The sequence below is a fragment of the Asparagus officinalis genome, chromosome 2, assembly GCF_001876935.1.
Source record: "Asparagus officinalis chromosome 2, Aspof.V1, whole genome shotgun sequence".
In the NCBI taxonomy this organism is placed as follows: domain Eukaryota; kingdom Viridiplantae; phylum Streptophyta; class Magnoliopsida; order Asparagales; family Asparagaceae; genus Asparagus; species Asparagus officinalis.
Window position 1 is genome coordinate 32418140 of NC_033795.1, and position 12677 is coordinate 32430816.

Sequence of the window (12677 nt, forward strand, 5' to 3'; positions counted from 1 at the left end):
AAAAAGGACTTCCCAAATGAAAAATATCATCATTTTACAAAATAGTCCAAAACATGAAAATATGAGATACTTGAATTTTGATGTTTTGACATAAACCAACTTTTAAAACTTTGTGAAATATTTTTATAGACTTAGTAAAACATGTATAAACTGATATTGAAGTCTATAAACTAATAAGACAATATTTTCACAAAATTACATATTCTATGCAAAAATACTAAAACACAATAGAGTATGAAACACATGTATGTATATATATATATAACTATATATATGCATAGAAACCAAAATACGTGTGTGTATATGATGTTGAGCTTAAGGTACTTAACACACATAATATAAAATCTATACTAAGTTACCCAAGCAATCTTGATCTTCAATTAAGCTTGACTTGGTACACTCTGCGGATGAAGCTTGAACTTGGATCTTCAACTTGAATTGCATAGGCTTCAACCACTATTCCGCCAACCTCCATTGGATATCATCGTTGAAGCTCTATTCCATCCATCCTCCAAGTCGTTGTTTGTCTATAATAAATAGAAATATACCAACACTAGACAAACAACATTAGTGGTAAATTGTTTGTTAAACATCATCAAAACAAAGAGGCCAACAATCTCCCCCTTTTTAATGATGACAAACAATTTACAAAAGGATATACGCATGAAAGGAAATGAATATACAAAGTATAATGTATCATGTATATAAACAAGAAAGAATATACTCACAATATTTCTCCCCCTTTGACAACATCAAAAAGGGGACAAAGGGATGAAGAGAGCGAAAGCTCCCCTTATCAATAAGCATAGGTGAGTATCAAACATATAGAAAGATATAGGGATTGCTCCCCCTATCAAAATGCCATATAGAATATATGAAATGAGGATCAAGGCAAACATATGTGAGCAAGCATAGATGCTAAAAAACAACTCACATACAAAACGATAATGAGAACATAAAAACCGATGTATAAAATAGATTTATGAAATCAAAAGAAGAGAAACATGAGAATCATGTAAAAAGTTTTCAAATGAAAACAAATCAACCAATTGAAATCATAAATCAAAGTTTAAATCCAAAAACGTAAAATCAAATCATCATTGATTCAAAAATCAAGAGAGGCAATTATATCTAGCTCTTGAGCTAGTAACAACCCATATAAATATGTTTAGCACCCGGTAAACAATGTTTGGGAATAAACACCCAATAACTCCGGAGGGTTATATAAACATAGTCCTCTCATCAAAACAAAAATAATAATCATGAAAACAAAAGATTTGATACAACAAAGATTGTTTTCATAACCAAAAGATTTTAAAGCATAATTTTCAAAACCAAAAAAAAAAGATAAAAATATTAAAATTCTTGGTTTTAAAAAATCAAATTTGTTTTGGTACCCAAGAACTCTTGGTACCAAAAGATTTAGGGACATGACCCCTATCATTTAAGCTCAAAGCCCTTGGGTTATGAACCCATTTGGGCGCATTTAGTGCACGGGTCCGGTCATAGCAATAATTATGCAAATGACCCATTCGATTGCAATAAGTACAATGAAGAGGATGCATTTGGTTATGTTGACCATGTGGATGTGCACGAGGAACATTTGCAAATAAAGATGGTCTTTTAAGATTATTTTGCAAATGAGAAACATTTTGAAATAATGTTGGTCTACTTGAAATATTTTGCGATTTAGAAACTTTTCGCAAATCAAAACAAAACTTAGCTAAGTGACCAACTCTACCACAAAAATCACAATGATACACAAGAGCATGCTTATGATGAGAAATAGGTGCATGTGTGTGTACATGTGATGAAGAAACTTGATGAGATGCACAAGAAGGATTAATATTCTTATGTTTTTGTGCATCATAGCAAAATTTAGCTAAATGGCCTTTACGACCACAAATGGAGCACTTGTAAACTTTGCTATACAAGTGTGCATAGTGTGTGGATGATTTTGTAGCACTAGATTTAGCACACTTGTCCATAAGTTTCTTATGGTTATCAATGCATGTTTTTAAAGTTGAATCTAAGCATGATATGCGTTCCTTAACAAGATTCAAATCATCATTATGCACAACATCATTGATAATAGAAGTATGGTTTTGAACTCGCAAACCTCACCAGGGCTATCGCCTAGTGGCCGTGTGCATGATGCTCCTTTTGAACTTGAAGCGGGATCCTCCAAAGCTTGTCGGATCGCCTCCAAGTCCCCTTGATGTGCTTCAATAAATGTTCATAAGGTGTAAACACTATCAAAAGAATCAAGCTTGTTAGAAATAAATGAATCAAATGCATTTAGTAAAAATTCTAACATAAGTTTGTTCATAATAAACATCTTTTTATCATGTTTGCTCCACTTGGATTTCTTCAACGTGGGCACAATATAAGCACAATCAATGATTTTCCATAAATTAATATTTTTAGATTGAACAAATATTTTGAATCTAAAACACCATTGAGCATAGGAGAAAACATTGAATTTAGGAGCAATACTAGAATCATAGCCTAAACAAGATGCATCATTCTTATCCATAATTTGTAAAAATATGCAAGCAAGATACAAATACAATCAAAATAAGATTAGCACAAATAAGATAACTTGGATCTTTAACTCAAGGTGGTTAGTCCTTAAATCAAAGAGCACCAAGCTCTGATACTAATTGTTACAACTAGAGGGGGGTGATTAGGGTCGTATGCTAATCTAATCCGATTATATGCCAATTAAAATTAATTAACAAGTTATCCTAGCAAGTGTGAAATACAACAAGTTATATGAGCTAGGATAAGCAATATAAACAACAAGAAATATCCTAGCAAAGAGATATAAGCAATATATGATATATGCAAGGATATGAAACTAACACAAGATGATATATCCTATCAAAGAGATATACAATATGATATATGTATATGCAAGGATATAAAAATAACACAAGGGGTAAACAATATGAACTAATCAGTGGATTATATAAATAATGAGCTATGGACAATGACGAAATAAGATATGAACATAAATATAAATGAACGCCAAAACACACTCAAACACACTATATGATCACAGAGTTCGGACCTTCTATCCTATGTCTCCGCTCCCCACTCCCGGGGAGAAATCCACTATCACAACCGGGTTTTCTACGTTCACCCGAATAACATTTACACCTCACACTCGGTTTTCTAGCTAACCGAAAACTTTACAATCGACACTCTTGCAATCACACTCTACACCCTCACAAGTGTTGGACCTAGCCGTGTCTCCCTCAAGTGCTCGGTTACAACCTCTCCCTAGGCTCGTCAACCGACTCTACTCCTCTTAGAACGATCCCCGACTCTCACCACACACTACTCTCGGCGTACAAGTTTATTACAAAGTGATTCTCACGATTAGGCTCAAAATAACAAGTGATTGTTCTCCAATATGAATGAGAACACAATAAAAGCTCACACTCAATTAAGCACAACTCAATGTTATAATCTCTCACAACCCTAATATACTATGTATGCAAATACAATAAGCTCAAGTGGGTGTGTGTAACAATGAGATTCAATAAAACTTAACTCAATAAGAACTAGCAATAAGATTGATATGAAATTCAATAGTAAAAAAGCTAGGAAATAGAGTTAAGGAAACTTCTCTATAAACACAAAGAGAGGATGAAAAAAATGTTGAAGATGAACTCTTCAATAGCTGATGTAAACTTCTCTTTGTAACAGCAAACCCAAACCATACTTAAACCAAACTAAACAAGCTTAAACCATTGTTTAAAAACTTCTTTAAAAACTTCTTACCTTCTTTTGAACTGAGATCAAAGAGGGTATTTATAACCTCCAAAACCTCAGCCAACAACCCCAAGCAAAAGACAAAAACAGCCCCAGAAAAACAGTTCAGAAAAATAACCGTTGAGAACCAACGGTCGTCGGTCGACCGGTGCGGTCGACCGATAGAAATTTCGAGCTCTCGGTCGACCGGTGCAGTCGACCGACAAACTCTCTGCTGCCCACTAACTAAATAACATAGGTCCGGTCGACCGGTGCGGTCGACCGAGAACTGATATATGAAAATCTGATTTTGAAAACTATTTTTCTGATTTTAAAACCCTGTTTAAAAATATCAAATAAATTCCAAAAAATGTAAAACTTTGGGGAATGATTGTAGACATGATAATAAACATTCTACAATGACTGATTTCCAAAAAGGACTTCCCAAATAAAAAATATCATCATTTTACAAATTAGTCCAAAACATGAAAATATGAGATACTTGAATTTTGATGTTTTGACATAAACCAACTTTTAAAACTTTGTGAAATATTTTTATAGACTTAGTAAAACATGTATAAACTGATATTGAAGTCTATAAACTAATAAGACAATATTTTCACAAAATTACATATTCTATGCAAAAATACTAAAACACAATAGAGTATGAAACACATGTATGTATATATATATATAACTATATATATGCATAGAAACCAAAATTCGTGTGTGTATATGATGTTGAGCTTAAGGTACTTAACACACATAATATAAAATCTATACTAAGTTACCCAAGCAATCTTGATATTCAATTAAGCTTGACTTGGTACACTCTGCGGATGAAGCTTGAACTTGGATCTTCAACTTGAATTGCATAGGCTTCAACCACTATTCCGCCAACCTCCATTGGATATCATCGTTGAAGCTCTATTCCATCCATCCTCCAACTCATTGTTTGTCTATAATAAATAAAAATATATCAACACTAGACAAACAACATTAGTGATAAATTATTTGTTAAACATCATCAAAACATAGAGGCCAACAGAAATGAGATCTATCTTAGCTTTGTCAACTTCTATTCCCTTATTGGAAACAACATGCACAAAGACAATTATATGTTTGACCATGAAGTGATACTTCTACTAATCGAGAGTCAGATTTTTCTTCTTACACTATCTAAGGAAAGTTTGAGATGATGCAAACACTCAAAAAATATGTCATCAAAGATTAAGAAATCATCCATAACGATCTCTAAGAATCGATCAACCATATTAGAAAAGATGTTGATTATGCCACATTAGAATGTGGTGGGAGCATTGCGTAACCCAAACTACAAAGGCAAAAGTTCCATATAGGTATGTGAAAGTTGTTTTCTCCTAATCCTCAGGAGCAATGAGAATCTATTTATTACCTGAATATCCATCCAAGAAATAGTAGAACTTGTATCCTGCTAAATATTAAAATAGTTGGTTTATTAAAGGAAGAGGGGCGATCTTTCTGTGTGGCTAAGTTTAGTTTTTTGTAATTGATGCAGACTTGCCATCCGATTTAGTTTTGAGTGAGAACTAATTAGCCTCATCCTGGATCATTATGATCCCAAACTTCTTAGGAACAACCTACACTAGATTAACCCAAGCACCATTGGAAATTGGATAAATGATCTATTTATCAATATATTTTAGAAGGTCTTTCTTTACTGCTTCTTTCATCACTGGGCTTAACCTATATCAAGGATCCCCAGTAGATTTGGCATCATTTATCAAGTAGATTCTATTTAAATTAATAGTTGGACCGATCCCTTTGATATCAGTCATAGTCCATCCGGTGGCTTCTCTATTTTCTCTCAAGACATCTAAAAGGATTTTTTGAGTAGTTGTTAAATCAGAAGAAAAAATGACTAATATGGTCTCATCCTCCTCTACGTGGGCATACTCTAAATTTTCAGGTAAAGATTTGAGCTCTAGCTTAGGGAGTTCCTTCATAGATGCACGAAGTTAAACTCGGGGTTCTATATCCAAAGTTTCAGGTTATCATCTTAGTGTAGATGCACAATCTACTAGTTAATCTAACTCTTCTGACAACTTAATTTCTTCATCAAAGACCTCCTCAAAACTTAGGTTAGATAAACTAAGATTTGACTCACACACGTCTTCTAATTATTCACTCGACTATTTTTCTAGATTGAAAATATTAAGATCTATAGTCATGTTTTGGAAGGATAACTTCATTTGAATAATATTACAGTTGATCAAAGTATTAAAGTGCCTACGAATGATCTTCCTAAAATGATTAGAATCCGACCCTTGAGATTAAAAATGGATTGCATTTCTAAGATTATGAAATCAATAGGAAATATGAGCTTGCCAACCTTAATTAAAAGATTCTCTCTCTCTCTCTCTCTTGGATATCTTTACAAATCTATCAGCTATCTAAAGTGTAACTCTGGTTTATTTCAATTCTTCTGCCCCTAGTTATTGATATCTGAATAAAATAAGAAGATAAAAACTAGCTCCTAAGTCTAGAAAAGCCTTATCAATGAAAGTATTTCCTATAACACATAAAATAGTAGGACAACCTAGATCATTATATTTCAGGGGTTTGAACTTTGAAAGGATGTTATTGATATTAGCAGCTAAAATGACTTTTTTGGGAATATTGATTGTTCCTTTCTTGGTGCACAATTCCTTTAAGAATTTTACATAAGATGAGATTTGCTAGATGACATCTAAGAAAGAAATATTAATCTTGATTTGCTTAAATAATTCTAAGATTTAATCTATCTGAGAAGAGTTTTTCATAGGTCCGGGTCTATCTGGGAAGGGAGCCAATGGATCATACCTGTCTAGATTGAGCTCAGGTCCAGTCTCAGGTTCTTGTTTGTTGGAAGGGGGTAACTATTATGAAAAAAATTACTGAAGGAGAGAGAGATTGTTCAGATTTAGCAGACAAATGAGGAGCTTGTTTAGGAGACATTCTAACGTAGTTATCAACCTGTTTTTCTGACCTTATGTGTGCATTGCATTTACTTAAGCTGGATTGGAGGAACTTAATCCAATATTTTTAGGATTTGCAACTAGTTGGCTTAGGAAACTTCCCTTCTCTCTCACTCACATTACTAGCTAATTGTTCTAGTTGAATTTCTAGTCTAGCTATGGCATGAGTGTTAGAATTTAACAATTAACTTGTTGTTTGCATGAAGAAATTCAGAATGTTGGATGATTGAGTCAACATATTGGTAGTCTATGCAAATGTTTTTATGATGGCTTCTGGACCATTTTCTAAGATACTGAATCATTTCTCATGATCAAAACTCAGTAGAACAGAATAATTTTAAGGAGCTTGATTTGGGTATGAAAGATTGGATTGTGACTTATGAAAATTGTCATGAGCATTGAATGGACTCGTATTTCCCGTAGGAAATTATGAACCTGAAGAGGGATTAGAGTTTAGTTTTTTGAGAAATTTCTCAGATTCCATACAAAGTTAGAGTGATTTCTCAAACCTTGATTGGAAGTTGGAGAAAATAGATCACTCCAAGAACTCTGGAACACAACATTCATCTAATCGAGTGGTTGGTTGTTTCCTAAAGTCCTCTAAAATATGAGTTGGAGATAGGAAATTATGACAATCTGGAGAAGAAAATTGGTTGATATGAGTAAGAGCTCTATTTTTGGTTTCCACGGTTTCTAACCGATATAGGATTGTAGCCATCTTAGCTTCAAAGGTTATATTCGACTTTAAGGACAAACCACTGAATTTAGTTCAGGGAACAAATGAAGTTGCTTTTTCATTGTAGTGTTCTGATTGCATAATTTTATCAGATAAATTCTCTAAAAAATTTTAGGCTTCATCAACATTTTTTAAAAATCTCCTTGACAGATAGATTCTAAAGATGTTTTTGAAGAATAATCAATTTATTCATAGAAAATTTAGCGTTTACACTTTTCTAAATCATGAAGAGGATATTGGATAAGATCTTTAAATCTATTGAAAGACTTTTAGAATGACTCCCTCAGAATTATCCTAGAATACCGAATGTTATTCCTAAGCTTTACCATTTTATAAATTAGGAAGAATTTTTTCATAAAATGATAACAAATTCATCCCTAGAGGATATAGAATTTATGGGTAAGCTAGACAACTATTTCTTATCCTCTTCTTTCAAAGCAAAGGGGACAAATCTGAGTTTAATTGTATCCTCAGATAACTCTCTAACTTTTATTATAAAATATGCTTTCTTAAATTTAGATATAAAAATATAGGCATCTTCAGACTCATTTTCTAAAAATTTGGGAAGTATTTTTATGAAGTTCTAAGCTCATAATTAACACCATTAACATGATATGGGTGTATCTTCTCTTTGGAACTTAGCGATTTTTATAGGAGCTTGAGAATAGATAATTCTCATAATAGCATGAGAATAGGGGTGTAAAACAACACAGTGGAACACAGGTTGAAGCGTGGAACGAAACGGCGAATCGAAAAATCAAAACACCTAGTTTTCAACCCGTGAGTTGACTCAAACATGTACATGAGTCGACTCATCAAGTTGAGTCGACTCATGCCTATTATGAGTCGACTGACAAAACCCAGCCATTTGTCACCAGTCTCTGACGAGTCGACTCATCTCAGTCATGAGTCGACTCATTGCTGGTTTTTTATTTTGTCCAGTTTCGAATGAGTCGACTCATCTCAGTCCTGAGTCAACTCATCGAATGTTTCCTGGTTCGTTTGGGTTTCTGTTTGCATGAATTCCTATTGGGTTTGGGCTTAGTTATTTACCACTTTGCCATCCATGTTGTTACACCTATATAAGGGATTATTTAGGGTTTCTAATGAAGGAGATATAATCAAAGAGAGATTCTAATAAAGAGAGATTAGGGTTTAGAGAGGATTGAGAGTTTGTTCTCGATTCTAGTGAGATTGTGAGAGAGCGATTGTAATCTTTTCATATCATAATTTAGAGAGGGTATTTTCCTTCACCATATACTGAATTATTCTTGTGTTTCTGTCATCCTCTTCTCAACCTACCTTTGATAATTTCGTGATCAAATGTGCTCACACGGTAACTCGTATCAAGTTGGTATCAGAGCGATCAGATCCTGTGAAGGGGGCATCCTGTGTATGGTCCTGACTTGATCACAATACAAGAAAATAGGCGAGATCCTTATTTCATTAGAAGGAGTCCAGAAATTAAGGAAGAAGAAGATGATTGAAGGAGATAGTTCAGCAAGGCTAGATGCATTGGAGAAGCAGATGGAGACAATGGGTTCAACCCTTGTGCAACTCGTCAATCTTGTACAAGACAAAGGAAACAAGGAGGAATCTTCTTCGAAAGGCAAGAAAAAACTTGTGGAGTCCGATGGAGAAGGCGATAATTCTGATTCAGATGAGTAGGCTCGTATTATTAAGTCTGTTTCACACCAAGGGGATAAGGGTTCTTATCAGAATTTGAAGATAGACTTCAAAGTGGAGATTCCTATTTATGATGGGAGTGTCAATGTCGAGAGGCTTGATGATCGGATCGAGCGGATGGAAACCTATTTCACACTCTACGGATATTCATCCAGGGAGAAGCTCGTGTTCGAGACTTTGAAGCTTTCGGGGCATGCATTGATATGGTGGAAATCCTATTGCAAGTAGAAGAAGAAGGCGGTGTCATGAAACAAGTTCAAAGAACTACTTAGAAAGTAATTCTATCCGGTAGGGTTCCTCGAAGAGCGTTGGTACAAGTGATATGACTTACGTCAAAGAGTCAATCAAACCATTCAAGAATACACCACGGAGTTCCAGCAGCAGGCGATGGTCCTCAACATTACGACAGAGGAATATTCTGTGTTTATGAAGTATATGGCGGGATTGAGCGATTACATCCGGAAGGAGATGAAGTTATTCACGGTGGAATCTATTACAGAGGCGAGCGTGAAGGCTATTGCCATCGAAGGCAAGCAAAAGAAGAGCAACGAAGCAAAGAGAGATGCAAAGCAAGTTGGAGGTGAGTCTATGGTTCTCAATCTAAGGAGGAGAGGAAGAAGGGTGATCTAGGAAAAGCAGGGCTGATTTATGGTCATTGCGAGAAGACAGGGCACGTAGCTGATCGGTGCTGGGAGAAGTATCCTCTCAAGCCATGAGGGTTGAAGAAAAAAGTGGAGAAAAATGCATACGTGATAGCACAAGGTCCGAAGAAAGTTCCTGGGATGACAGAGCCCAACAGTAGTCTCAATCTTATGGCAGGAAGACAGGCCACGAAAGAGGACGAAGACCCCCAAGAGTAGCTCTTTATGATGAAGTTGCAAGTGAAGACCAGTTTGGTTGATGCCATTGTTGATCCAGGCAGCAAAAAGAATTTGATATCCGAGGCCTTGGTTCAGAAGCCGGGTCTGAAGACAGTCAAGTATCCAAAACCCTATCCATTGGGATGGATTCAGAAGGATACGAGACTGAGTATAGTTGATCAATGCACTTTCAGATTTGAGCTCCATGAGTCGTATATTGACGAGGTTACATGCAATGTTGTTCCATTGGATGTTTGCCAGGTTATACTGGGCAATCCGTACTTGTGGGATAGATGCGTGATCTACGAAAGGCGGGCTCAGAAGTACACATTCACCAAGGATGGTAAAAAGTTCATATTTCATTCGGTATCTCTTCCGAGGGAGGCAAATTTGGTGATAGTGATGCGAGCGAAGAGGCTAGTGAATGCAAGCAAGATGTTTGTCTCGCTGTGTATTAGACTTCATGACGAGCCATTGAAAAGGAGTTGCATGTTGGAGCAGAAGATGACTACGATGAGGCGAGGAACGAAGGAGTCGTTTCCAGTTGTACGTTGATATCAGGTTCCTAGCAAAGACAGATGGTACAAAAAGGATAGAGGAGCTCGTGAGTTTCCTCAGCTGAAGTTCTAACTTGAATGGGACTTCAAGTTCCTAAAGGGGGGACCCCATGATACAGGTGTATCTTCTCTTTCAAACTTAGTGATCCTCATAGGAGCTTGAGGATAGATGATTCTCGTGATAGCATGAGAATAAAGGTGTAAAACAACACAGTAGAACGCAGGTTGAAGCGTGGAACAAAATGGCGAATCGAAGAATCGAAGCACCCTGTTTTTAGCCCGTGAGTTGACTCAAACGTATATATGAGTCGACTCATCAGGTTGAGTTGACTTATGCCTGTCATGAGTCGACTCACGAAACCCAGCCATTTGTCACCAGTCTCTAATGAGTCGACTCATCTCAGTCATGAGTTGACTCATTACTGGTTTTGTGTTTTGTCCAGTTTCGGATGAGTCGACTCATCTCAGTCGTAAGTCAACTCATCAAACGTTTCCTGGTTCGTTTGGGTTTCTGTTTGCACGAATTCCTGTTGGGTTTGTGCTTGGTTATTTACCACTTTGTCATCCACGTTGTTACACCTATATAAGAGATTGTTTAGGGTTTCTAATGAAGGAGATGTAATCAAAGAGAGATTCTAATCAAGAGAGATTAGGGTTTAGAGAGGATTGAGAGTTTGTTCTCGATTCTAGTGAGATTGTAAGAGAGGAATTGTAATCTTTTCATATCATAATATAGAGAGGGTATTTTCCTTCGCTATATACTGAATTATTCTTGTGTTTCTATCATCCTCTTCTAAACCCACCTTTGATAATTCCGCGATAAAAGGTGCTCGCACGGCAACTCGTATCATAACATCTAAAAAACACCATTAAAATCTGAAAGTTTGATGCAAGACAAGATTGTATTTCAAATAGGATAACACATATCTTGAAGTACGAGTGGGTTAGGATTCACCATTTTTTTCATTAAAATTGAACAAGAACATTTTGTATTATCTTTGATCCAAACTTAGATACACTAATGAAACTCTTTTTTATAATTTTTTCTATAAAACATAAGAAAAAGATCTAAAATTAATTTTTTTTGTTGTCTTTTTAAAAGAGGAAAACTTAAAAGATCTAAATTTTTTTGTAAAACAAAAAGATGGAGAAAAGAAAAACCTAAAAACAAATCAAAAGATAAACCACTTGATCAATTACCCCTAATTTCTAGGGTTAAACTTAAACTCTACTAGACCAGCTCCTAATCAAAACTTCTTTAGTGAACAAACCCAAGTTTTACTTGATTAGTTAGCTAGAGAAGAGCAACTTCAGATGGGGCTCTTCTTGAGTGTGACTCGGGTGCTAATTAAATAACCTCATTTCTTGTGAGGGCTTTCACAGATCTCGCTCTTACGTTAGATATGAATGGAGTCAAATAAACTTGAATTGGTTCATTTAAGAATTTCTTATTTCCTATTGAGCTCAAATCCTTAGGGTCTACGTTGAATTTTAAGGCTTTGGTTTGTATAGTGAGGACTTAAATGATTTTAGGCTAAGGAAATGGTGATAAAATCTCTCACCTTGGGTTTTTGACCTTAGAAGTGTTTTCAAGTGTGTGCATAAATCAAAATACCCAAATTACTTTGTTGTCTACTAACTATATGTAAATACAATGTAAGAAATGAAAGCGACTACAAGTAGCTAAATTTTTTTTATTTGGTTCACACAAATAAATAAATGCGAGAAAAAGAGTCTTGTTTGAATTATTATCTTCTTTAATAGTTATTAAAGTGAATGGTGGATTTAATTATAGTCAACAACAGAAAATTTTTTATTTACCTAATTTTCACTAATTGTGAGAATCCTAATTAGAGGGTAAAATTAAAAATCTTAAGAAAGAGAACTCACATTTACAAGGGGATGAACCCTCTTGAAGGAAATATTCTTTTTTAATTTTCAATCTTCTTCTAGCTCAATTCTTCACAATGAAGCACAGAATTAAAGAACTAAAATAGAAAAAGTTCTAAATACAAGAACCTTGTATGACAATAACGCTAAAAACTTGATGTGTTCTCAATAAAAGGTTACAAGTACACAACTA